The sequence below is a fragment of the Phragmites australis genome, chromosome 24 (genome assembly GCF_958298935.1).
Source record: "Phragmites australis chromosome 24, lpPhrAust1.1, whole genome shotgun sequence".
In the NCBI taxonomy this organism is placed as follows: Eukaryota; Viridiplantae; Streptophyta; class Magnoliopsida; order Poales; family Poaceae; genus Phragmites; species Phragmites australis.
In genome coordinates, this window is record NC_084944.1 from 21,387,569 (window position 1) to 21,392,178 (window position 4,610).

The following is a 4,610-nucleotide window of genomic DNA, read 5'->3' on the forward strand; positions in this document are numbered from 1 at the left end:
GCGTCTGGTGTAATTCCATCAATTTTTGGATTTCGATTGTATCTAAGATCCTATTTTATCTAGGTTGCTAACTCAATGGTAGAGTACTAGGCTTTTAAGTGCGACTATGATCTTTTACACATTTGGGTCAAGCAACAAATTCGTCCAGACTCTTGATAGAGTCTAGAAGACCATGACTGATCCTCAAAGGTAATGAACGGAAAAAATAGTATGTCTTAATAAAATCAATTTTTTTGAATAAAAAATTCTGATTTTCTGGGTGTAGTGAATAAATGGATAGAGCCTGGCTCTAATTCTGGTAAAATAAAAAGCAACGAGCTTAACTTCTTAATTGGAATGATTCCCCGATCTAATTAGACATTAAAAATAGATTAGTGCCTGATGCTGGGAAAGGTTGGGTTTTCCTATGAGTGGACCCTTGACTTCTTCTTTTAGAAATCCTAATTATTCTTGATTATGGATTGAAAAGGGATGTTGTGAATTGAGCGTGTAAAAGAAGCAGTATATTGATAAAAAGACTGTATTCCAAAGTCAAAAGAGCGATTGGCTTGCAAAAATAAAAGATTTATTCTTTTTTGTAATTAGAACAAACATAAACTAATTTGATAGAAAAAAAAATCCATGGATTAGACTTCCTTTTTTTCCAGGGTTTGTATTAAAAAATGCAACACCCTGTTTTGACCATATTGCACTATGTATCATCATTTGATAAACCGAGAAATGCTTTTTTTCTTTGATTCAAGTAGAAATACAAATGGAAAAATTCGAAGGGTATTCAGAAAAACAGAAATCTCGTCAACAATACTTCGTCTACCCACTTCTCTTTCAAGAATATATTTATGCATTTGCCCATGATTATGGATTAAATGGTTCCGAACATGTGGAAATTATAGGGTGTAATAACAAGAAATTTAGTTCACTACTTGTGAAACATTTAATTATTCGAATGTATTAGCAGAATTTTTGGATTAATTGGGTTAATCATCCTAACCAAGATCGATTGTTGGATCACAGCAATTATTTTTATTCTGAGTTTTATTCTCAGATTCTATCTGTGGGGTTTGCGATCGTTGTAGAAATCCCATTCTTGTTAGGAGAACTATCTTGTCCGGAAGAAAAATAAATACCAAAGTTTCAAAATTTAGAATCTATTCATTCAATATTTCCTTTTTTAGAAGACAAATTTTTGCATTTACATTATCTATCACATCTAGAAATACCCTATCCTATCCATTTGGAAATCTTGGTTCAACTCCTTGAATACCGGATCCAAGATGTTCCATCTTTGCATTTATTGCGATTCTTTCTCAATTATTATTCGAATTGGAATAGTCTTATTACTTCAATGAAATTGATTTTTCTTTTGAAAAAACAAAATAAAAGACTATTTCGATCCCTATATAACTCTTATGTATCAAAATATGAATTTTTCTTGTTGTTTCTTCGTAACAATCTTCTTTCTTACGATTAACATCTTCTAGAACCTTTCTGGAACGAATCCACTTTTCTAGGAAGATGGAACATTTTGGGGTAATGTACCCAGGGTTTTTTCGGAAAACCATATGGTTCTTTATGGATCCTCTTATGCATTATGCTCGATATCAAGGAAAGGAAATTCTTGCATCAAAAGGAACTCTTCTTTTGAAGAAGAAATGGAAATCGTACCTTGTCAATTTCTTGTAATATTTTTTCTCTTTCTGGACTCAACTGCAAAGGATCCGTATAAACCAATTAACAAACTCTTGCTTCGATTTTCTGGGGTACCTTTCAAGTGTACCAATAAATACCTTGTTAGTAAGGAATCAAATGCTTGAGAATTCTTTTCTAATAGATACTCGAATGAAAAAATTTGACACTATAATCCTTATCAAAAGCTCAATTTTGTACTGGATCGGGGTATCCTATTAATAAACCCGTTTGGACTGATTTATCATATTGGGATATTCTTGATCGCTTTGGTCGGATATGTAGAAATCATTTTCATTATCATAGTGGATCTTCGAAAAAACGGACTTTGTATCGACTAAAATATATACTTCGACTTTCATGTGCTAGAACTTTAGCACGTAAACATAAAAGTACGGTATGAACTTTTATGCAACGATTGGGTTCGGTATTTTTAGAAGAATTTTTTTACGGAAGAAGAGCAAGTTTTTTCTTTGATGTTCACCAAAACAACTCACTTTTCTTTCCATGGATCACACAGTGAGCGTATTTGGTATTTGGATATTATCCATATCAATGACCTGGTGAATCCTCTTACTCTTAATTAATACTTAGACAAAACTAATAAACTAGAAATGATCGATATCAAGATAAAACTTTCACATTTTCCATTCTGAAATGTTCCCCTAAATAAATAGTAGGTGAATCGATTTACTAATTAAAAAAATTAGTGGACTTCCTGCTCGGAATAGAAATAGGCTATTTCTACATAGGGAAAGTCGTGTGCAATGAAAAATGCAAGAACGATTTGGGGAGGGGTTTTTTTTTTCTATTGTAATAAGGAAGAATTATCTACTCCATCCGACTAGTTCCGGGTTCGAGTCCCGGGCAACCCATATGGAAAATAGAAAAGAGCAATCTGAGTTTTGAATTTTCACTCACTTCATTTACAAAATATTTTGGTTTGGTGAATTTTGTTATATGGAAATCCAATCGTTGGGGCTCGCTTGGTTGACATTGGTATATAGGCTATGTTATACTGTTAAATAACAAGCCTTCTATTATCTATTTTATTTCTAGTTAATACGTATGCTTGGGAGTCCTTGCAATTTGAATAAACCAAGATCTTACCATGACTGCAATTTTAGAGAGGCATGAAAGTACAAGCCTGTGGGGTCACTTCTGCAACTGGATAACTAGCACCGAAAACCGTCTTTACATCGGATGGTTCGGTGTTTTATCCCTACCTTATTGACCGCAACTTCCGTATTTATTATCGCCTTCATCTCTGCCCCTCTAGTAGATATTGATGGTATTCGTGAGCCTGTTTCTGCTTCTTTACTTTATGGAAACAATATTATCTCTAGTGCCTTATTCCTACTTCTGCGGCGATCGGATTGCATTTTTACCCAATTTGGGAAGCTGCATCTGTTGATGAATGGTTATACAATGGTGGTCCTTATGAGCTAATTGTTCTACACTTCTTACTTGGTGTAGCTTGTTATATGGGTCGTGAGTGGGAACTTAGTTTCCATCTGGGTATAAGTCCTTGGATTGTTGTTGCATATTCAACTCCTTTTGCAGCTGCTACTGCTGTTTTCTTGATTTACCCTATTGGTCAAGGAAGTTTCCTTGATGATATGCCTTTAGGAATATCTGGTACTTTCAACTTTATGATTGTATTTCAGGCGGAGCACAACATCCTTATGCATCCATTCCACATGTTAGGTGTAGCAGGTGTATTCGGCGGTTCCCTATTCAGTGCTATGCATGGTTCCTTGGTAACCTCTAGTTTGATCAGGGAAACTACTGAAAATGAATTTGCTAATGAGGGTTACAAATTTGGTCAAGAGGAAAAGACTTATAATATTGTGGCTGCTCACGGTTATTTTGGTCGATTAATCTTCCAATATGCTAGTTTCAACAACTCTCGTTCTTTACACTTCTTCTTGGCTGCTTGGCCTATAGTAGGGATTTGGTTCACTTGCTGTCGTTACTCAACAGTTTTCTGTTGAGGTATATCTTGTAGAGGTAGTCAAATTGGATCAGTGATCGATTTCTAGGTTTCGTCATAAACCTAATTGGTTACTTCCAATTACGTAAGTCAATAGTTCAAACCGCACTCAAAGGTAGGGCATTTCCCATTGATATAGGAACTTTGTACCAGAAACAATAGTATCTCCAATTATAGCCCCTCTGGGATGTAAAATATATCACTTCTCACCATCCCCATAGTGTATGACACAAATGTATGCATTTCGATTAGGGTCATATTCTATGGTTACGATTCTACCAGATATGTATTTTTGATTCCGTCGAAAATCGATTTTACGGTATATGCGCTTATGACCTCCCCCTCTATGCCTTGTGGTAATGATTCCTCTGGCATTACGACCTTTACCACAATGGTGCCGTCCATGGATCAATTTATTTCATGGATTGGATTTCACTTGCCTATCTACGGTTCCCTTGCGTGTGCTCGGGATAGGTGTTTTGTATAAATGTTTCACCGTATTATTAAGTATTCTCCTTTAGTTATTTTCTCTATCTAGAAGTGGAATAGAATAACCCGGTTGAAGGGTAATGATCATACGTCTGTAATGCATTGTATATCCCAGAATAGATCCCATTCTTCTACCCTTTTCGGGTAGTCGATGGCTATTCACAGCTACTACCTTAACACCAAAGAAGAGTTCGACCCAATGCTTTATTTCTGTCTTAGTGAATCCCAATTCGATATTAAAAGTATATTGATTCTTTCCCAATAAACAAAGACTCTTTTTTGTAAATACTACGTATTTGATTCCATCCATAAATCGACTTTCCCTCCTATGCTCTGAGTTCCAGTCTCGATAAGAATTCGAGTTCTTATTGTTCTTATGTTATGGTATGAATATACCATACTAATTCGTTATGTATGGATGATGGGTGAGATTCCATGGATA

At 35.1% G+C, this 4,610-nt stretch overlaps 2 pseudogenes; both read left to right on the forward strand.

The window, feature by feature from the left end:
* The first annotated feature begins 627 nt into the window (after positions 1-627).
* LOC133907315 (maturase K-like) lies at positions 628-2,611 on the forward strand (annotated as a pseudogene).
* Positions 2,612-2,702: 91 nt separating this feature from the next.
* LOC133907267 (photosystem II protein D1-like) lies at positions 2,703-3,680 on the forward strand (annotated as a pseudogene).
* The last annotated feature ends 930 nt before the right edge of the window (positions 3,681-4,610 follow it).